The sequence below is a fragment of the Lolium perenne genome, chromosome 4, assembly GCF_019359855.2.
Source record: "Lolium perenne isolate Kyuss_39 chromosome 4, Kyuss_2.0, whole genome shotgun sequence".
Taxonomy (NCBI): domain Eukaryota; kingdom Viridiplantae; phylum Streptophyta; class Magnoliopsida; order Poales; family Poaceae; genus Lolium; species Lolium perenne.
The window spans coordinates 134740516-134764331 of record NC_067247.2 but is presented as its reverse complement, the minus strand read 5'-3'; positions in this window follow the sequence as shown (position 1 = coordinate 134764331).

The window sequence follows — 23816 nt, the reverse complement described above, 5'->3', positions numbered from 1 at the left end:
GTATTGGAAGTCTCTGGGTCCTTCAGGATCCTTCGGTTGTCCCTCTCACAAAAAAAAACAAATCTCTCTCATTCTCGGCCTCGCTCGACTCGCTCGCTCGCTCGCACCTCCTGCTCACTGACAAACCCTGCACAAAAGTCAACATCATCACCCGAAAAAGGGGAGACACCATAATGCTCTCCCTTCTTCTCTCCTTCCGAGTGATCCCTCTTCCTCCGAGTTTCACTCGACGGGCAAACACACATGTGCTGCATAGTAATAATAAAAATGTAGAAAAATCAACCTACGAATCTATAATTAAATAGGTTAAACTAGGGTTTTGCCCAGTACTATAGATCAAGTTCAAAAAAATCCAACTACGGGGTTCGAACAACCCCATTTCTAATCCAAGAATTTTTTCGACCTCATCCAAATGGCCTCAAACTATAGGGTTAATTAGCATCTAGTGCAATATGTGTGAACATGTATGCACTATGTGTGCTATAACTTGTATGTCTTTCAAATTTGAACCAAATTTGAATAAGTTTGAAATATTTGAAATGGGGCTTTTGGCTTAAACGTTTGAAACCCAAAACGACTTCTCTTCATGCTAGACTTCATAAGACCGAGTTTAGGGTTAGGGGGTAGATATATGATTTGTCTGGTTTGAATATGTCTAAACCTTGTTTATCAACTTGAATGCTTACTATATGACATAAGAAGACTATGTGCTTTGGTTTTTCATTTTTCTAATTTTTTTGAATTTTATGCCCATTTGAATCTTGGTCAAATCCTAGGTTTGACCAAGATTTAAACAAGTTTCAAACATGAAAATGAAAACGTAAGCCTGGACCCTTCTTAGTCACTCTAAAATGAAGCTTCTGGGAGGTTTTTGAAATTTCCATGTTTGAAACCCAAAACCACTTCTCTTCATGCTTGACTTCATAAGACATAGTTTAGGGGTTAGGGGTAGATACATGATTTGTATGGTTTGAATATGTCTAGACCTTGTTTATCAACTTGAATGCTTACGATATGACATAAGAAGACTATGTACTTTGGTTTTCATTTTTCTGATTTTTTTAATTTTGTGTCCATTTGAATCTTGGTCAAATCCTAGGTTTGACCAAGATTTAAACAAGTTTATGACATGAAAATGAAAAAGGTAATCGTGGATCCTTCTTAGTCACTCTAAAATGAAGCTTTTGGGATGTTCTTGAAATTTCCATGTTTGAAACCCAAAACGATTTCTCTTCATGCTTGACTTCATAAGACATAGTTTAGGGTTAGGGGTAGATACATGATTTGTCTGGTTTGAATATGTCTAGAACTTGTTTGTCAACTTTAATGCTTACTATATTGTTGCCTGCCAAAACTCACCGGCGAGCAGTGGTTAAGCAACACGAAGAGCCGGGAGACTCCCAAGACCGCTTAGTGGGCCCTGGCGCCTCGCGTCGTCCCGCAAAGTCCCAACACACGTCCTGGCGGTTGCAAGGGCGTGCCACCTGACCTATACCTGATCAGGAAGGTGTTGGATTGCTTCAACTAGTCTCCTGCATGGTAGACACGTAAACATTAAATACGAGCCCGATCGGCTCTCAGGTTGCCCTGTGGATCGGCTCAAAGAGCCGATCGCCCCATGGTTCACGTTGGATTTACGATGACATGGGGATCCTGCTTGATCAAAACAAAGCTAAACCAATCTACGACAGTTTAGGGTTTTCACCGCATAATCGGAACATCCTACGCGTAGTTGGGCCTAGCAGATACGAAAGGTGATGGAAACTATCCCTAAAAGAGGCCTAAAAACCAACGTTAAGTCAATTCCCGGAACATCCCTTATAGGAATGGTGAAACAACACCTCACGCACTACCGGATCGTCCAACCCCAGCATAAGGCCTAATCATGCAGATATTAAACTAATCCTTGGAACAAGGAGCAACTATAACAGATCAGATCTACTAAGTAACGAACAAGCAAGGTGCTGCCCTTACACCTGAATAGGTGTAAGGACAGCTAGATATCGAGGGACGGCATTGCTAAGCAAATATGCATAAGAAAAGCATCAATGCAAGCCCCAAAACATCTACGATAAATAGTGCTACTCGCCATCAACAACGCTTCAGCACGAGTAACACAAGGTAACGAATAAACGTATACTGCCTAGATCGCAAGATACGATCTAGGCAGCATGATGCTTACCCGGAAGAAACCCACGAAATAAGGGGTGGCGATGCGCCTGATTTGTGTTTGTTGTGAACGTGATTGTCTTCCTTTCTCAATAAACCTAGATACATATTTATAGTCCGGAGACTTTCTAACGTGGGAGTAATCCCAACCGTGCACGAGCCAAATTCTATCTAACCAACACGCATCCTACTACATTTACAGATACACGGGCAAACTAGCCCAAACTTTGTATACAAGGCCGATTCATGTAATTCTTCCAAGTATATTCTTCAAACCCATCTTAATCTCGGCCCAACTCCAATGCGGTCAAATTCTGGCGATAACACATGCCCCCCTGGTTTTGGCAATAGTAATTCCAAAACCACTCTGTTTTTCCCTTTCTTCGTCGTGTCAAATCGGGGCAGAACAGAACCGCCACGGTATCCCTTCATCATAATACCTTGCCTTCTCAACTTCTCCGCATGATTTGACGGTTTTGGCACCACATCCTCGGGAACCGCTGCAGCATTGAATCATCTCCACTATATCGCCTCTATTTTAACCGCATCCTGCAGTTCACTTCTTCATCCCCTTCGCATTAGCACTCCAAAAGCCCTCCTCTGCCACCATGTCTTCTTCCTCCTCTGCCTCGTCGGGTCTTTCCTCCCAGTCCTCCCCCTCCCGCGAGCCGACGCCGGAGTGGGACCTGGAGGAGGCCCACGAGGCATACATTCGCCGCGCCATAGAAGACGGGGACGAGTCCAGCCACGACTTCTCCGTCTGGTCTGAGGACGACCAGTCCTCGACCGACGGGGAGAGTGACCTCCGCTTCCTTGCCGACGGGGAAACGGAGGAGGAGAGCGATGACGATCGCTTCTCCTGGGACGACTTTACCTCCTTCGAGGAGGAGGAGGAGGAGGACGACACCTCCTCCGACGAGCCGCCGGCCAAGCGCTTCTGCCCCTGGCCGGGGAACCTCAGCGACTTCGACAGCGACGACGACGCTAACGAGGAGGACGAGGACAACGAGGGCCCTGCCGGCGGCTGCGGCAGCAGCGACGACGAGCCAGCCGGGAGTAGCGCCGACAGCGGCGATGACGGCGACGACGAGGGCAGCGACGGCCCATAGATAGGATCCTTAGCATAGGATCAGTAGTAGTAAATGGGGCAATGTATCCCCTGGTACTTCCTTTTGAGAGCAATCAGTTCTTTATGTATGAAATCCCGTTATCAATGAAGAATTTCCTTTAATCTGATTTTGCCGATTTCCTTTATGCTAATTTAGCCGATTTCCCCTCATACTAACTTTGCCGATTGTCAACTTGGTCAATGCTCAATGAGCCGATGGCAACGCATCGGTCCCTCACGATAAATTACGAGATAGGTCAATTTAGTCACCCCCTCAAACGGTAACCTGCAAACCTTGCTCAAATTCAGATCCCCAAATTTCCAATCGAATAGGTCGAGACCGCAGTCGCGCGAACCCTAGATCTTGGACACGCAAATCCAAACTCCGCAGCGAACCCAATGGCGGAATCATCCAGCGCCAACGCCACGGCCTCTGGCCTGAAGGTAATCCTTAACCGCCCCAAATCACCTGAGCGTAATGTTAGATTTAACGGCAAAACTCCTGAATTAATGCCTGGTCTCATCATTAATTTTAGGTTTCAGACATCCTTCTGCCGCATCCTTCTCTCCCAAATTCCCTTTGCCTTGGTCCCCGTTCCACCGAAAATCCATCCAATTTGATTTCCCACGAGGCCAATAGGATTCCCTTCGTGAACCAAAACCTGAATCTAACCTCCTGGGCAGACTGCTTATGAGCCTGGCCTAACCCTCCTGAGGACTAGGTTTCTTGGTACAATAGAGTAGCTAAAACTCACCAAGCCAAATGGGAAACCACAGGAATAGCCGATGCTCTGTCTTTGTCATTGTCTCCCCTTGAGAAACATGAAAATCTCCTGAAAACCATCGGCTACTTTTGGTCTGACGCGCTAAACTGCTTCATGTTTGGCCATGGCCCCATGACGCCAACCTTGCTGGACGTGGCCATGATCACTGGCCTAGACATTTCATCCCCCAGCCCCTCTGCTTTCATGCTGCCAAAGGTGCCATTCAAACTCTCCTCTAAGGAGGAGTGCACTAACTGGGGTGCCTATCTTAGACGCCACATGAAAACCAAGGGCCCTGTAACCGAGAAAGAACACACGGCCTTCTTGAACTTCTGGTTGGAGCATTTCATATTCTGTGGTCCTTCCCTCGCTCCCACCAAGAACTATCTCTCTTTGGCCTATGAACTTGCCAAAGGCACCCAACTTGGCATTGGCAAGCTGTTTCTGGGAGAAGTCTATCGATACCTCCAACTGATGTCTGTCAAACTATTCTCCCAAAAGACAGTTAAAACGGGAGGCCCCTGGTGGTTTATTCAGTTATGGGCTCAACTGTACTTCCAGAACCACATCCCTAACTTTCCACCTTTGGCTACCTGCACCTTTCCAAACACCAACGGGAAGCCAATCCACTGTACCAGTTACGGCCAAGCCTTGTACAGTCTTCCAGGCAGCAAACTGAACCCTAAGGAAGCATCAGGATGGTTCAGAACTTTTTACCAGGGCCTGGATGACCCTCTCTTCTTTCCTTATCTGGAGTCTGAAAATTTTGAAAATCCAGTCTCCTTCAGGTTAGACAGCTTTGCCGATGACGACAGCACTCGGCAGTTATATTCCATCATGATCCGTCCCTGCTTCCTCCCAGTTGGCATGAGCACCTCAAACAGGATCATAAAACCTGGTTATGAATCTTACTAGCCGGTCGTAGTAGGCCGGCAATTCAGTCTTGGGAAGGTGTCTCCTCACCTCTTTCTCCACCATCTAACTGAGAGCAGGGCCGACTTGCCTGATGTTATCACCAGTCAAAGATGTTACTCCTTTTTTGATGCTCTAGTCATCCCAATCCCTCACAATCTATCCTTCATCTCTTCGACTGATGACTTTGAGATCTGGTGGACAATGTGGAAGACCCATGCCTTCAGGAGAGCCCTAGGACCGTTGCTGAAACAACTTGACGCTGAAGCTGATACTTCTGCAGAACAGGTACCACTTGCTCGCAAATTTCCTTGCAATAGTTTCCAGTGATGCTTTATAACCCTGCTCTGTTTCTTTGCAGCAACAAGATGGCCCAGAGCCTGTCAATGATGATGGATCCCCCTTTAAATTCCTCCCACCAGCTCCAGTGGTCCTCTTCTGCAAGAACTCACCACCTTTTAAAAAGGTTGTGATGCAGAGCCAGCCGATTCCAATAAAATCGGCTCCCAAGAGTAAAGACTTTTCAGGGCCAGCTGCCCCCGAGCCTCAGTCAGGGCGAGAACAGTAGTGAGAAAAGTAGCTTGTTGGGGGGATGACCCCCGGTATGCCAAAGGCATGCCAAACCGGATGGTTTGAGCCATCAACATACCGGTTTAATGTTTATACCGGAGCACAAGATAAGCGTTTGGCTAAGCGGGGCTAAGCCGGTATCCTCAGGAGAGGTATACCGGAACCGGATAGGAAAGACACCGGGCTACCGGAAAGCAGAGCAAGTCGGCAGGACTGGTCAAAGATCCTCTCCAAAGCTAGAAGACAAAGATGAGCTAAGCAAAGTAGCTTTAAACGAAGGGCTGACGATAAAGGGGAGGATGACGATGAAAGAAGCCGGAGGACGTCAGCATCCCTGATTAAAGGAGACCCCGGTCTCATCTATGATTAAAGTAGCTTTGTAAAGTAGTTTGTCTAGTCAAAGATGCCATTAGGGTTTCTTGCCCTGTAAGCCACCCTCTCCCCTATATAAGGAGAGGGGGCAGCCCTCCTCACGGACACACACGGAACAGGGAGGGAGAGATTCTGTAAACACAAACCTGTAACCTGTGAAAATCAATGAAGAAAGTGATCTAGAGCGAGTTCTTCCTTGTGTCTTTCTTCTTCAACCTCTAGCCTCGGCTAAGTTCTTGAGGAAACCATCCGGAAGTTCATCCCATCTGATCACAAACCCTCCCCCGAATCCTCTAGCGTCCATTCGGCCCCGACTTAAGCCATCCTATGGCATCTGTCTGTTCACCACGACGACAGTTGGCGCCCACCGTGGGGCATGAAGTGGCGCTTGCAGGAGTTCACATTCGGGCGGGCATCCTTGAGGTCGCCGGCGAGCGTACGGTGTCCGCGCTCGTGCAGCGCATCTACGACATGGACTTCATCAACGACAACGCGGGCTGCTTCGCCAACGGCGGCATCTTCCCCATGAACGGCCGCACCATCGAGTTCGGCAGCCACCGCGTCTACTTCGGCACCGTCCCTGTGCGCCAGCGCCTTTCGCCGGTGCTGGTGGCACCGGACCCGCCAAGGTGGCTCTGTGCTGGCCGCGCCGCCGGCAGCGTGGAGGTAATGATGACTGGTGTGGTTGGTGCAGGAAAAGAAGCTGTGGATGAAGGTGCTGGTCGAGCGGTTTCGACCCGCGCGGCCAAGCCACCGCTGGAGCGTGATGCTGGCGCTGCGGGAACGTCATCAGCACCACCGGCAACACCACTCCAAGCGACGATGAACATGCTGGCAAAGCCCATCGCGCAGAACATCGACCCGGCAGCGGCTCAGGCGGAGCTGGAGGCACAGCGCCAAAAGCTGCTCGCGAACGGCGCCGACATCGTCCGGGCGCAGCGCGAGCTGAACCTGACCCTACGTGAGTACAACGCTGCCCATGGCTTTGCTTCAGTTAGCGCTCAGGCTGCTAGGATGCCGGAAAACCGTCTTAAAGCTCGCAATCTAGATCAGGATTTGCGCAAAGAAGTTCTTGCCGGCAAAAGTACCTCTGCATCTGTTAGCATCGTGGAAAAACCTAAGTACAGTAGCCCGGATAAAACTATAAAAGCTGCTAAAGCTGCAGTAGAGCTATGTGAATCGCTTTCCGGAGATGCTTTGGCAAAACAGCAAGAGCGTGTTAGAGAGCTGCTGGAAACTATTGAGCAGCAGAATGCTGAGCAGCTGGCTAAGCTGAACAAGGCTGCGGCCTCAAAATCCGCGCGTTCAACAAAGAATGCCGGAAGCAAGTCCCATGGGCAGGCATCGTCCCCCCACCCGGACAGAAGAAGAGAAAAAGAGATGAACGCACAGCAGATGACTGTGTACGATCCGGTTCTTGCCGGAAAACAACAAGCCGGGCAACACGATGCCGGTAGAAAAAGCCAAGGGGCAGGTCGAGGCTACGCCAGAGGAGGCTATGCCGGAAACAATCATGCCGGTAGATATGAAACCGGGCAAAATTATCGAGCTGCAAGGGCAGCGTATGAGGAAATGCCACCACCAAGGTACCGGCAGGCAAGAGCCGCGGAACCGGAAGGATACGGAGAGGGAGATTCCGAAGTAGAACGAACAAGAGTCTACCGGAACCCTTTGGGGAACGCCTGGGGGAAAGATGTTTGCCAGACCAGGATGCGAGGCACAGGCTGGACAGGGTACATCTTTCCGAAATGATCGAATCTGAGGGTCCTCCTGGCCCGAAATGTTTTGGCCCACGGATCATGGGAGAAGAGCCACCGGTATGCAATTTCCAGCTGCCCCGGGACACAAAAACGTATGATGGCACGACCAAGCCGGAAGATTGGCTGGCGGACTATGTCACAGCTGTTTATGTAGCTGGTGGTGGAGTAAACCGGCGTTGGGCGGTGAGAATCATACCGTCCTACCTGGTAGGCCCTGCACGGATTTGGCTTAACAACTTGCCGGCAGGAAGCATTAACGGATGACTGGACTTTGAGGAAGCCTTCGTGAACAACTTCAGTAGCACTTACAAGAGGCCAAACCGGCCCCAATAGCTCGCTTTATGCTAGCAACGTGCCGGTGATACAGACAGGGATTATCTTACCCGATGGAACTCAACAAGAAACACGTGTGAAGGAGTGATTGAAGCACAAGCAATTGCTTGGTTCAGTCAAGGATGCCGGAGAGGGTCACCACTGTGGCAAAAGCTGCAGAGAAGCATGCCAGCATCCTTGGCAGAGATGATACGTGTGGCGGATAGCTATGCATTGGGAGACCCATTGCAACCAGCAGTACAAGCTGAGCCGGAGCAGTCAAACCCGCCTCAGCAGCGACAGGAACAATACCGAGACAACCGGAACAACAAGAGAAGGGAAGATTTCCCGGATCGAAGGTACGCTCCACAGCACGTTGCTGCCGTGCAAGAAAATTATGATGCCGGCGGCAGCCAAAGGCAAAAAACCGGATCGCAGTCATGGGCGGGTCCTAAAAAGCAGTGGGTCGAAAAGAAGCCCTGGGGCCAGAAAAAGAATTGGCAGGAACCCGTAAAATACACCATGGAAGCCGCCATGGATCAACCTTGCCGGTGGCACACGCCGAACCCGGATCACCCGTCAAACCACCTGACGAAGGATTGTTCTTGGACCAAGTACTTGATGCAAAAGGGAGCAGTAAAGGACGCGCAAGCACAAGGGTGCTCAACAGTGTTGCCGCCATCGCAAGATATGCTGCGTCAGCAACAACTACCACCACCGCCACCACTCACCGGAGCAAATGCTTTACCAGTACAGCATCAGCCAGACAGGCAACGATACCAGCAAGTTAACCGGGTGGAGCAAAACAATGATCAACCACCTCCACCGGCACCTTTAGGCCGGAATGTTTACGAGGACCCGCATCTGTGCTGTGTTGTCTTTGTCACTGAGCCGACAGACAGGCAAAGTGTGCATCGCCGCTCCATGGAGGTAAACGCCGTGATGCCGACAGTTCCCAGATACATGCTGTGGTCAGATCAGGAAATTACCTGGTCATTCAAGGATCACCCCAAAATCATGCTGAATCCGGGTGGATACGCTCTTGTTGTGGACCCAATCATGAAAGGGCCGCAAACTCGAGTAAAATTCAGCAAGGTGCTGGTAGACAACGGCAGCAGCATAAACATCATGTACAAGCATACCATGCATACGCTGGGCATAACAGAAAACATGCTTCAGCCAACACGTACAACGTTCCACGGAATCGTTCCGGGCTTGTCCTGCGCTCCGGTAGGAAAAGTTCGGGTGGACGTATCGTTTGGAGGACGTGACAATTGCCGGGTTGAAAATGTTGAGTTTGAGGTGGTGGACCTAGACAGTCCTTACCATGCGTTGCTGGGAAGACCAGCATTGGCAGCTTTCATGGCTACGACTCATGCAGCTTACCTAAAGATGAAGATGCCGGCACCTCGTGGACCCTTAACTGTGGTGGGGAACTATAAGGTCTCACTGGAAACAGCATCTGCCGGATCAAACCTAGCGGAATCGCTGGTGATCGCGGAGGAAAAAAGAAGAATGCAAACCGCGGTTGCGCTGGCTCAGTCCTCACAGTTGAGCTTAGCGGCAATGAGTGGAAGCTTGGGCTCACCAGCATTCAAGCCGACAAATGAAACAAAGGACATTGTGCTGGATCCAGCTTACCCAGAGCGCACCGTTCGCATCGGTGCCGGACTCGATCAAGCATAGGAAAACGCGCTCGTCAGCTTCCTTCGTGAGAATCGGAATATCTTTGCCTGGTCAACTGATGACTTGGTGGGTGTTCCGAGGGAGCTGGCTGAGCACTCTTTAAATGTCCGGAAAGACGCCAAGCCGGTGCGGCAACCCTTGCGCCGGTTCGCTGAAGATAGGAGGAAGATTATTGGAGAAGAAGTGACCAAACTGCTCGTTGCCGGATTCATTGTGGAGGTCACGCACACAGAGTGGTTGGCCAATCCGGTAATGGTCGAAAAGAAAAAAGATGAGAACCTGGAGGCAAAAGCTCCAAAGGTATGGCGCATGTGCATCGACTACACCAACCTAAATAAGGCTTGCCCAAGAGATCCTTTCCCTTTGCCACGGATCGATCAAGTGATTGATTCAACTGCTGGGTGTGAGTTGTTGTCCTTTCTGGATGCATATTCCGGTTTCCACCAAATTCCCTTGAAAAAGGAAGATCAAATAAAAACTGCGTTCATTACCCCGCATGGGGCTTATTGCTATGTCACTATGCCCTTTGGTTTGCGCAACGCTGGTGCAACGTACCAGCGCTGTATGCAAAAATGCTTGTTTGATCAAATCGGAAAGAATGTGCAAGTCTATGTAGACGACATTGTGATAAAAACTAAGGTAAATAATACCTTAATCAGTGACATCCGGCAAACATTCGATAACCTAAGACGGTTCCGGATGAAACTTAATCCGGCAAAATGCACTTTCAGTGTCCCTGCCGGCAAGCAGCTCGGTTTCCTTGTGTCAAGCCGGGGCATTGAAGTCAATCCGGTAAAGATCCGAGCAATAGAAAGAATGACTATCCCACGAGAACTAAAAGATGTGCAAAAATTTACCGGAAGCTTGGCATCGCTAAGCCGGTTCATAAGCAGGCTAGGAGAGAAAGCTTTGCCATTATACGCTCTAATGAAAAAATCCGATACGTTCGTCTGGACCCCTCAGGCAGACGCGGCGTTTAAAGAGCTAAAAACCATGCTTGCAACGGCCCCAATCTTGGCCTCACCTTTAGAAAGGGAACCCATGTTGCTTTACATAGCAGCAACGAACCGGGTGGTTAGTGTTGTAGTTGTAGTAGAACGAGAAGAGGAAGGAAAAACCGTGCAGAGGCCGGAATACTACCTAAGCGAAGTGCTCTCCTCCTCAAAGCAAAACTACCCGCACTTCCAGAAGATGACTTATGGCGTGTTCATGGCCGCCACGAAGCTCAAGCACTACTTTGAGGAGCACCCCATGAAGGTGGTGAGTGAGGCACCCATCTCCGATATCATGTGCAATAAAGACGCCAGCCAGTCGGATTGCAAAATGGGCAATTCAGTTATCACCGTATGTGCCGGTATATGAAAGAAGGGATGCCATAAAATCACAAGCTTTAGCTGATTTCTTGGTTGATTGGGCGGAAATGCAATACAAGCCCTCAGACCAGAGGGTAGAGTACTGGAAGATGCACTTTGACGGATCCAAACTCAAAGAGGGTCTAGGTGCCGGTGTAGTGCTCACCTCACCAAAGGGAGATCATCTTCGGTATGTTTTACAAGTACATTTCAGGGCATCAAAAAATGTCGCTGAATACGAAGTTTGATCCATGGGCTTAAGGTCGCAAAAGAAATCGGTGCACACCGGATCATTTGCTACGGAGATTCAGATCTTGTGGTACAGCAGTGTTCCGGGGATTGGGATGCAAAAGATGCCAACATGGCCTCGTACCGGTTTCACGTATAAAAGATTGCCGGATTCTTCGAAGGGTGTGAGTTTCACCATGTGCCGCGCGCAGAAAATGAAGCCGCGGATGCTTTGTCCAAGCTGGGCTCATCTAGGCAAGAAATTCCTCCCGGAATAGCTTTAGCTCATTTAAGAATACCATCGATCAAACCGAGTCCGGAATCGGAATCAATTTTTGTACCGGAGTCACATGTTGCACCAATGGATATCGACGAAGGGAACCCGGGGACTGCTCCGGTAAGCTCGGGGACTGCTGTGCCCATACCGGAAGAAGCAATGCTGGTGGATAGCATGGACGTAGACGTACCGGTGTTCCTAGTCCAGGAGGCACCATCATGGGTTAAACCTATTATGGAATTCCTGATCAACGGCACCTTGCCGGTTGACGAAAATGAGTCTAGAAGGATCCAGAGGAGGTCCAAAGCTTACACCATCATCAATGGCGAGGTATACAAGAGAAGTGTTACCGGTGTCCTCCAAAGGTGTGTGGAACCAGAAGAGGGAAAAGAAATGCTTGAGGAAATTCACCGAGGAGAATGTGGGCATCACGCGTCATCAAGGGCGCTGGTGGCAAAGGTATTCCGGCATGGGTTCTATTGGCCAATGGCTTTGCAAAACGCGGAAGATATGGTAAGAAAATGCAACGGGTGCCAGAGGTACGCCAAGCAAAACCATACCCCAACATCCGGTTTAAAGACAATACCGCTAACTTGGCCGTTTGCCGTTTGGTGCCTAGACATGGTTGGCCCGTTCAAAACCGCAAGGGGAAACATGACCCACATCTTGGTTATGGTGGACAAATTCACCAAGTGGCTAGAGGTGAAACCCATCGCAAAGTGTGATGGGCACACAGCGGTCAAGTTCTTAAAAGATGTTATCTTGCGGTATGGCTACCCGCATAGCATTATCACTGACAATGGCACAAATTTTGCTCAAGGTGAGTTCAAAAGATTTTGTGAAGACAACAACATCCGGTTGGATTTGTGCTCAGTAGCGCATCCACAAGGCAATGGCCAAGTTGAAAGAACAAACGCTTTGGTACTTTCCGGTATCAAACCAAGACTCATTGATGCGGTGGAAAAATCACCGGGGTGTTGGCTCGATGAGCTACCATCAGTACTGTGGAGTATAAAAACAACTCCAAACCGGTCTACCGGATACACCCCATTCTTCATGGTTTATGGAGCAGAAGCGGTCATACCAACCGACATTCTCCATGATTCGCCAAGGGTGCAACTCTATACCGAAGAAGAGGTAAAGGAGGCCCGAGAAGATGATGTGGACTTGCTAGAAGAAGCAAGAGAATTAGCATTGGCAAGAACAGCCATTTACCAGCAAAACCTCAGACGCTATCACAGCCGGAAGGTTAACCCGAGAGTATTCCGGGAAGGGGACCTAGTGCTACGCCTAGTGCAGCGCACTGAAGGCCGGCACAAGCTGTCCCCCCCATGGGAAGGACCCTTCATTGTGAGCAAGGCTCTCCACAATGATGCCTATTACTTAATTGATGCGCAGGAATGGAAGAAAGGAAAGGCGGACAAATCCGGAGAGGAGACCAAACGACCGTGGAATGTAGCTCTGTTGCGTCCTTTCTACTCTTGAAGTTGTGGTGTAAGAAGTTCCTTTTTGTACCTTAATTGCTATGAATAAAAGATGTCGGAACCTTGAATGAATCTCGGGGACTACCCCACTAAGGTTGCATGTAACTTGTTTATTTTTTCAGTTTACCGGTTGCTTATTGAACATTTTTTCTTTTCCGGTTTAGTAGTGTGCTATACCCTACCGGAGTCTTTGACTCTGCTGCTGTCCGCAACCCGGCTTCATGGCAAGCAAGATAAACCGGTAGGGGATAAGCACATGAACTACGGAGAGCGAGAGCGGGAAAGAACAATCCGGAAAAATTTAACTAACCCCGGTTATACCGGTTCTTTGCAAAAATTTCGAGTTATTTCTAAGTTCAAGAAAATGCTTGCTTGGTGAGAGAACTTTGTGCTCATACGCCAAAAAGAGCCAAAGCAAAAGAGCCAAGTGTGCATCGAATTGGATGCGGAAACAGTTTTGGAATAATTGCAGTGCAAGACAAAAGTTGAAACAATAAGCAAAGTGCTAAGTAGCAAACCAACATAACTTAATAGGTTACCGATGTGCAAAACACCGGCATAGATTGTTGTACCAACAAACCAAAAGGATGAGTTTTAGCTTACATCATAAACCCCGGCATACCGGGGTAGAATTTAACAAGTTCTGTTATCAAGCAAGCAGGAGAAGATAAGTTTGTTCAAGCAACGGGGGCATCAGGTGAAGCAGCACCGGTAACGGAGGCTTCAGGGGGAGCAGCGCTGGCCTCGGGAGCTTCCGGCAGCACATCCTCGGCATCCTCATCTTCATCTCCCTCTTCTTCTTCCTCATCGCTGAGGTAGTCCTTGACATCAGGAGGGGGAGGGATGAAGGTGCAGACCTCGGCATACTGAGCAAGCCGGTAGGCCCGATCCTGCCGCTTTGCGGTAAGAACTGGGTCCACATCGGTAGGAGCATCTTGGCGTACGCCTTGGAGTGCGTCCAGATCCAACTCCGGATACCAGGAGCATGCGGAGCGAAGCGCGGTGTCGGCTCCAGCGCGAGCTGCAGAGCATTGCCACTCACGAATCCGGCGCCCTGCTTCCTTCAGCCGGTTGGCGGTGAGGGTGATGTTGGCCGGCATGGCTTCTTCCGGCCACAGCACCTTGAAGATTTGGATGGCAGCATCCGGTAGATCGACAAGGGTGCGGTCCACTGAGCGCATGTGTTGGACTCGAGCGGAGAGGGCGACCAGATAGTCGTACCCGTCCCAGTGCGCATCCATATTGGGAAATTTCCGCGCCACCCGATCCTCCATCACCTTTTTCACGGCGTGTGCCTGGGAGTCCGGGAAGTGTTCTACAGGAAGAAGGGAAAAGCATAAGCACAAGATACCGGAAAGCAGTATGCCGGAAGGAAAAGGAACACGGATACATTTTCAAAAGGAGAAAGCTTATAAGCGAAAGAAGGGACAAGGCAAGGACTTACGGAGAGCCAGCGCATCAATCTGCATAACCAGCCGATCATATTCTTTATGATCAGTGGTCATGACCTCAATAAGGTGCTCCGCTGCCTTCCGCGCCTTCCTTTCCTCCTCCAGCTCTGTCGTCAACACCGTGTTGGAGTTCGTGGAATCCTCCACGACCTCCGCCAGCCTGGCCTCGGCTGCAGCCCGGGCATCCTTCAGAGCTTGCTCATGCTGGAGCGCGGCTTGCATAGCTTGTTCCTTAAGCTCCCTCGAGGCGGTCTTCTGGACATCCAGTGCCTCGTTGTGCTCCTTGATGAGCTGCTCTTTCTCGCCTAGATACCGGAAAGAAGGGTGTTAGCAAGTGGCAACTGATAAAATGAAAAACGAACGGGTTAACCGGAAAAGAAAGAGTGATACCTTGAAGCGTGGCAATCTGGGCCTTGAGGGCCTCGATGGTAGCTTCCGGAACAGCTGTTGAACAAAAGATGCGTAAGTATCAAAGAAGAAAACATTCCGGTGAAAAGATGCCGGAGGAAAAGAAAGGAAACAAACCTTGGCAGTGGCTGTGGGCCTCGGCAAGGTCCCGATGCTCCCACAGAAGCTCCTCGAAGAGCTGCTTCTGGGCATCCGTGGTGCTCTGTTCAAAGGAAGATAATTGTGAGAAAGAAAGAAACAAAGATCTTAACCCGAAACTCGGGGACTGGCTATGCCGGTTTCGCGCGTTTCTAGTTAAGTTTCGCGCTAAGAGCTACGCTCTCAACACGAAACTCGGGGACTGGGAGGATAGACAAGATCCGGAAAGAAAGAAACCGGCATCAACAAAAATTACAAGAAGGTTGGCGAAACTTACCACCACGTTGCTGGTGGCGTCGTACCACGCACTGTCGAACTCCTTCACGGCACGCTTGAGCCGCATGAAGTGTTCTTCAGTGGACCGAGGCCCAGCGGGATCTGGTGCTGGAAGGCGGTCCTTCCCCAAGCCACGAGTGGATGCAGAGATGTCCGCATCGTTCCATTTTTGGGCATAGGGGAGAAGGTGCCCCAGGTCCTTGCCCTCACGTTTCAGCTCAACAATTCGGCCCAGGAGGCCGGAAGGTTTTTCCGGGGCTGCAGCGGCGGCAGGCCCGACATGCAGCACTAAAGGCTGCGAGCCGGTTGATGCGCTGCCATCCACAGCCTTTCCGCGGGACGCCCCAGGCTTGAGGAACTGGGTGATCTTGGGGGTCGTCGGCGGCGGTTTTGGCTTGGCCGCGGGAGGCCCTTGGCTTGGCGACGGTGTCGGCGTAGTCCCGGTAGGCTCGAGGGTAAGAGCTTCCGGTTGCGGTGCAGAAGAGGCCGACGCGGAAGTGTCCGGCGCGGTCTTGCTGGGGGAAGAGCTTGGCTGCTTCTTCTTCTTCTTCTTCTTCGGGCCAGGAGGAACCAGAGGTTTCGCCTGCCCGGCAACTGTGTCGTCGGTGCCGGTGTTGCTGGCGCCGGTGTCCTGGGTTTCAGGAGGGGAGGTGAGATCCTCCTCCGCGCGGTGATCAGGAGGTGTAGGGGCCGCGCGCCCCGAACTTGTAGTGCCTCCCGGAGGGGAGGCAGAGGTGTTGCCAGCACCAGATGGTGCCGGACTTGAGTGAGGAGGAGGAGTTGAGGTCCTTGCGGAGCCGGCAGAGCCCTCCGGCTTGGAGCCAAGCTCAAGCGCAGGGCTGAAAGAGAGAAAAAGGACGAATTGGAAAAAAGCAACAGGAAAGAAACTTGGTAAGAACAAAACATACAAAAAGAGAAGTAAAAATTTACCCGGAAGAAACCGGCATCTTCTTGTGCTTGTAGCGCTTCCTGCCTACCTGCTTTCCCCCAAGGACTTCAGTCCGAGGGCGTTTGGCAGGAGGAGCTTGGCTAGGGCCGGCGTCAGCAGCCGGAGCATTGTTCTTCTGGCCTTGGGCCATAAGTTTGTCCAGGAACTCCTGGCCAACCTCGGCCTGCAGTGGGGTGACGTGCTCATGGACCTGTGGGTTGATGTTGGCTGAGAGAATGTCTACAGAAGAACAATAACAAAAGAATATGAGAGATCAGACAGAAGAGCTACCTCAAGCAAGGTCAGGTCGTCAGACGAACCGGCTGGTTCCGGCAGAGACTTGCCGAGGCGCGAGGCTAGAGTCCGGCCCATCTTCAGATCTTGCCAGTGAATGAAAGGGTCCGGGTCGAACTTGTCGAGAGCACGCTTCTGGCAAGGACCTCGCCGGTCTGAGTCGAGGCGGGGGAAGCGGTCCTTGGCCTGGAAACAAGCAAGAAAAATAGTTAGCCGTAGTATAAAGTTACCGGTAAAACGACCCGAGTCGCATAATTTCTTACTTCTTGGGACGGAGGATTTGTGGAGCTGAGAGGGCAGAGGCCCCATTCCCAATCAACCGGCATGTCAGTTTGGCATATTTGGCTAGCCTTCAGGACCACATCTGCCTTGCTCAAGGGCAGGCCGGTGATCTTGGTGGGATCGCCGGGGCCGTACATCTCGCTCATCTTGTGAACGCGACGCTTGAGGGGAAGCACCCGGCGGCTGATGAAGGTGCGGATGATATCGTCGGAGCAAATGTTGGTTTTGTTCATCAGCTTCAACATGAAGCGTACCACCCGGTTCGTCTCTGTGTGATCCGTACCAGGGTTGTAGTTCCAGTTAATCTTGGCGGGCGGTGCCGGGTTGAACGCCGGCAAGTTGATGAGGTCAGTGGCGCTCTTGTTCTTCACGTAGAAGAACGTTGTCTGCCACAACCGGCAAGACTCGAGGCCGTTGAACTTAAAAAAGGGGCTCCCTTGGCGGGAGCCGATGATACAAGACCCGCATTGTACGGGGGGTTTGGGCTTGGGAATGTCCTTGCCCTGGACCGAGTTGATCCGAAGAGAAAAGAAGCGTGCAAACGTCTCGCGAGCGGGACGGATGCCGATGTAGCCTTCCATGAAGGCCACAAAGCAAGAAAGGTAAAAAACGGCATTGCCGGGAAGGTGGTGAGGTTGGAGTCGATAGAAATCAAGGAATTGGCGGAAGAAATCGGAGGTAGGAAGGACGAAGCCACGCTCAAAGTGAGCAAGGAAAACAACGACCTCACCGGGTTCAAGCGCCGGTTCGATCTCGTCACGAGGAAGCCGGCAGGAGACTCCTTCCGGTATTCTCCTGGACCGGTAAAGCCAGTCGATCTCATATTGAGTCACGTCGGAACCCCTCCAGGCTCCGCGTGTGATACCGGAAAGATCCTTTCCGGGGGCCCGGCTGGAGGTGCCGGCCTCTTGATCTTTGCTGGATTCCATTTCCATCCGGGCGAGATCTTCAGTTAGCCCGTCGGAAGTACTACTGCCTTGGCTACTAGAGGAGGAGGTGGGAAGAGACTCTTCGCTAGACATATAGATCTGGGCGACGCCGGAATCTACCGAAAAACAGTTTTCCCCAGAAAGACCCTTGCGCGAAGATCTACGAGTAAGAGAAAAAGCAAAATAAAGAGCGAATAAATACTCGACCGGCTCAAGATCTGGAAAGCTAAGAGAGAAGAGGTAAAAAGGTATCCGGCTTAACCCGAGGCGGCGGAGTTGCAGAAGAAGAGGTTCGCCGGAGGGATGGTGAGCCTACGGTCGGCGAGGGGGTCCGTCGACGGCGAGGTGAGGAAGAACTCGAGGAAACGCCAATGCTGCAACTGCGACAGGAGTGCCGCAGAGGTTCTTCACGCGGTGAAGTTCAGCCGCGTCCGGCGGAGCAGCAGCGGAAGTTCACCGGGCGGCGGAGCTCGAACGGCGAACGGAGCGGCGGAGGCGCAGAGGGCAAAAGCACTAAGCACGAAGAAGTGTAGAATGCGAGAAGAGGAAGAAGAAGGAGTGGTTTCGCCTTATAAGGGAAGAGGGAGAAGTGGGCCAAAAACCGCTGGGCCTCGGTGGTTCGGATCGTGGGCCGCGACGGTTCGCTCCACGGGCCACCACGTAGCGTGGCGATACACGCGTAAAAATAGAAGGCCACAGGGAAGTGCACACGGATCCAGAGCGGAGGCCAGGATTCGCTATGAGGTAGTTAATGCGCGCGCGGAAGCCGAAGGGAAGTGACCCCTGACACTGACAAGTCAGTCACAGTGCGCATGTCACTGACAGGCGCGGGGCCCAAGATATTCTCGACTTCGCCGAGGAAGTGTTTAATGACTAAGATGCCGGAGGATAAGATACCGGAAAATGTCTTGCAAAGAGAGATAACGAAAATCCGGGCAAAGATGCCGGATCCAAGCCCAGCACCGGATAGATTAAACCGGTATCCAAAGACGTGAGAACCTGGCATGGTCTGTTGGATAGAATCCGCCAGACTATACCAGCTTCGGAGACTAATGTTGGGGGATGACCCCCGGTATGCCAAAGGCATGCCAAACCGGATGGTTTGAGCCATCAACATACCGGTTTAATGTTTATACCGGAGCACAAGATAAGCGTTTGGCTAAGCGGGGCTAAGCCGGTATCCTCAGGAGAGGTATACCGGAACCGGATAGGAAAGACACCGGGCTACCGGAAAGCAGAGCAAGTCGGCAGGACTGGTCAAAGATCCTCTCCAAAGCTAGAAGACAAAGATGAGCTAAGCAAAGTAGCTTTAAACGAAGGGCTGACGATAAAGGGGAGGATGACGATGAAAGAAGCCGGAGGACGTCAGCATCCCTGATTAAAGGAGACCCCGGTCTCATCTATGATTAAAGTAGCTTTGTAAAGTAGTTTGTCTAGTCAAAGATGCCATTAGGGTTTCTTGCCCTGTAAGCCACCCTCTCCCCTATATAAGGAGAGGGGGCAGCCCTCCTCACGGACACACACGGAACAGAGAGGGAGAGATTCTGTAAACACAAACCTGTAACCTGTGAAAATCAATGAAGAAAGTGATCTAGAGCGAGTTCTTCCTTGTGTCTTTCTTCTTCAACCTCTAGCCTCGGCTAAGTTCTTGAGGAAACCATCCGGAAGTTCATCCCATCTGATCACAAACCCTCCCCCGAATCCTCTAGCGTCCATTCGGCCCTGACTTAAGCCATCCTATGGCATCTGTCTGTTCACCACGACGACATAGCTGCCAGGAAAACTTTGAAGGGCAAAAACCCTGCGCCAGCTCCGGAAAGCTTATATGTAAGCTGTTCTATACCCCATCTTGTTCCATTCATCCTTCTAGGCTTTTATAGCATGTCAGTGTCCATTAATCCTGCTCTTGCAGACCTCTACTGAAGACAATACCAACGAGGATACGCAGTCCAGCCGATGAGGCTCAAGCTCGGGCACCTCTGAGGACACCACCACGCAAAAACAGCCAGATGTGCCACCATCGGCTTCCAAGAAAAGGTCAGCCCCTGAACCTGCTGCCCTTCAAGCTCCCATCAAAACAGGGCAAGGAAGCTTACGCACAAAGAGTCAATGCACCAAGAGGGCTCGGAAGGATCAGCAAACCCCTTCCTCGAACCAAGTTTCTTCAAATGTAACATCTCTCCAACTCCTCCTAGCTTAGTTCTTGTGCTTTGCTGCCCAGATTGGCTCACCATCTTTTCTGCAGACTGAAGAAACTTCCAGTGGGGATGTCGAGGAAGTTCTGATGCCCTCCACAACTCTGGAGGTAACAACCTCTAAAGGTGACATCGACCAAGTTGCCACTTTGGCCAAACCCCAGGCAGAGACGCCACAGCCGATTGCTTCGTCATCGGCTGTTCCCATGGTCATAGGAGAGGTATGCTCCCTTTGTTGAGCTTGCCCTTACCCTGATTTGCAGACTTATGCTGCTTTTTGTTGTTTGTCAGGGCTGTGATCTCTCAGGCTTGCTGTCGTTCGACCCTGAATCTATCGAGCCGGCCCACTCCACAGCACGTGATGAACCGAGCCCCAGCGTCATCGCTGACCAACTCCAACGCCTCAAAGCTCTGCTTTCTTCACCTATTGAGACATTAGTCGAAAACTCTGAGGAGGTGAAGAACATTCTTGAAGAAATCCAGCCTCACGTCCTAGTGACGCTGCAGTTGAAGCTCTGGCCAGTCGTGATGTTGTCTGCCTTCAGGTCAAGGGTGCAGTTGGCTCGTCAGAGAATCGACTTACGCCACACCCAACTCCCGCTGAAAGCCGATATTGCAGACAAATGTCAACGGCTTAACGAGAAAAAGGCAGCTTTGGATGCCAAGACTAACACCTCTGTCAGCACTGCTGAACTTGAGATCTTGCGAAAGGAGCTGAAGGATCTCGAAGAAAAGGTGCGGGTCACCAAAGAGCTCATCTGTGACAAGGAAGCTTCCATTGCTCGCTCCCAACGGGAAGCAAAAGGCCTCAAGGCTGAACTGAAAACTGACTTGGCAGAGATACGTGCCTTGAACAAGCAACTGGTGACAGGCAAGGATGATGACGACAAGGCCGAGATCGCAGAGGTGGATCACGTCCGTGCTGGTGCACTCCGCGCCTTAGAAACTTTCCTTCAATAGGGCCTGCGCATGTGGCAGTTTGTGCTTGTAATTCTAGAGTCGATGGCTGTGCATCGGCTTTTTATTCTAGAGTCGATGGCTGTACATCGGCTGCGCTTAAAAAATTTAAATTTTTTCCGGCCGATCTACCTATGCATCGGCCCTGGTATTCCAATGTCCATCATCTTCGAGGAATATATCTTGAGCTGCTGGCCATTGACAGCCACTTCATACTTCATAACCTCGTATCTTATCCGTTTAAGTGCCCCCCGAGCCGATTTTTCAAAGGGATTGAAGATATCGGCTCTTCAGGCATCCTTTCTAAGATCAATGCTGAACACAGGCAAAATGCATGTTGAGGATAATTTTGGCCGATTGCTAGAATCGGCCTTCTTTTTCATTGCAGTGCTCAATGAGGGTTTCCAACTTCTTGGTGCTTCAGTATGGCTACGTGACGCGCTTGAGATAAGATTACTACTTTTCATTTTTTGGGGCCGATCGCATGGATCGGCCTTGCCACGTACACCTACTGATTTGGATCTTGCTACTCTGTCAGGCCGGTGGATAAGACCAGCCTCACCCCGTTTTTTGAAGCTTCGATGCGTTCAGAACCGTCCAAACTGATTCTAGAGAGCGGCTCTTGGTCGTTTGCATCCCAAATATTCATGGCAGCTAGTGAGATCTCGATTGAGTCATCTGCCTGAACAACCTCCACTTCATCTCCATCCCACTGTATGATGCATTGGTGCATTGTGGATGGGATGCAACAGTTAGCGTGAATCCAATCCCTTCCTAGCAGGACAGCGTAATTGCTTTTGCTGTCGACGATGAAGAACAAGGTAGGTATGGTTTTTCGGCCTACGGTCAGGTCTACATTCAGAACACCTTTTGCTTCTGATGCTTGGCCATTGAAATCGCTTAACGTGACGTTGGTCTTGATCAGATCGTCATTGGAATGTCCCAAACGTCGTAGCATGGAATACGGCATTATGTTGACTGCCGCCCCCGTGTCAACCAACATCTTGCTGACAGGCTGCCCATCGATATAACCTTTTAGGTATAGAGCTTTCAAATGCCTGTAGCTCCTCTCTCGTGGCTTCTCAAAGATCACTGGCCGTGGACCACAGTCGAATTGAGCCACCGATACTTCCTCGTCCTTTGGAGCACAAAACTCTGACGGGAGTATGAACACCATGTTTGTATCAGCCGATGCCTCTGCATCGGCTTTTGTCTGTTTAGGGCGCCACACCTTCTTTGGCGGGCGCATCTCTGTCTCCAGCATTTGCTGAATTTTCACGGCCAGATCGGGCCGTGCCTTCCTCAACGTGTACAGGTACTGTGCTTCGGCTTCCTCCAGGTTTCGTAGCCGCTGCACCCTACGCTTTTGCGAATGGCTGAGTCCATCAGGGCACCACCTTGGTCGGTGGTACCTATCCTCTTCTTCATCTGACTCCTCGAAGTCTTCATCTTGAGACGACTCAGCTTGTTTGTCCTGAGGTGGGAGAGGCCCGAGACGCTTGAACACTGAAACTTCATTTGTTCCCTTCCTCTGCGGTCTACATTCTGGGCAGTTCTCGATTGTAGGCAATCGGCTCATTCCTGAGTCCCATCAGTGTTTAAAGAAAGGACAGTTCCAATGCCTATCCAAGTCTTCTTGCTCTCTATCATATCGACGATACCTCCTGTCATCTGCATCAGACCGACGATATCTTTCGTCATCCACGTCGTAGCGCCGACGTCGGTCATACTGCTGCTCATATTTGTTAAGGAGGTGCGCGGAGAGTGGTCGTTGATACCGCACGCTTCTCACTTCTTCTTCTGTCAGGTACCGTGTGTTATCATGTTGGGGCCGGTCGCGTGGATCGGCCTCCTCTTTCTCCTTGCCACGGGAGTGACTGCTTTCTGCTTTATCCTTGCCATGGCGGTTACCAAGCCCTGCCATGTTGACATCAAAAGAGAAACCTGGCTCACATCCTATGGAGTGACTGAGATCCACCATGTTGACGCCAGGAAACGGATGTGTGTCTACTTTCATGGCAAACTGTCCGAAGATTAATCGGCCTGACTCTATCGCCATTTGAATCTGTGAGCGCAACACTTTGCAGTCGTTGGTGGCGTGGGTGAACGTGTGATGCCATTTGCAGTATGGCCTACCGTTCATCTCTTGTGACGTAGGAATTTTATGGCCTTCGGGTAACTTTAGCTGTTTCTCCTTCAGCAGCAAATCAAAAATCTGCTCAGTTTTGCTTAAATCAAAGTCAAACCCTTTTGGAGGCCCTGCTTGTTTAACCCATTTGCAGGACACGGGAACTGCCGTCCGAGTCCATTCAGCCACGGCGACTTCCTGATCTTCCGCAAGGTCTTCATCCTCCTCAGCGTCGACCAGGCCTATCGTGCGCTTGAACTTGTCTTGGCACAATTCTGGGTGGCGCTGTCCATACGAAGTTAGTCTCTGGACCATGTGCGCCAACGAATTGTACTCCACTTGGAACGTCAGATCCTTGAGTGGCGCTGCGAGGCCTGCCACGGCCAGCTCGACTGCTTCTTTCTCAGATAAATGAACCGAATAACATCGGTTCTTGACAGTTCTGAAACGTTGAATGTATTCAGACACCGTCTCTCCTCGCCTTTGCCGAACCTGCGTCAGATCGGCAATGCCCGCTTCGGTAGCTTCTGAATGATATTGTATGTGAAACTGCTCTTCCAGCTGCTTCCATGTCCGAACTGAATTTGGGGGTAGCGAGGTGTACCACCCAAAGGCTGGACCTGTGAGAGATTGGGCGAAGAACCTCACACGTAGGGGTTCCGATGCTGAAACCATGCCCAGCTGTGCCAAGTATCGGCTCACGTGTTCGATGGAGCTAGACCCTTCTGATCCACTGAATTTTGTGAAGTCAGGGAGCCGATACTTAGGTGGCAGCGGGATTAGGTCATACTCATTGGGGTACAGCTTGGAATAGCCGATTGTTCTCTTCTTTGGCA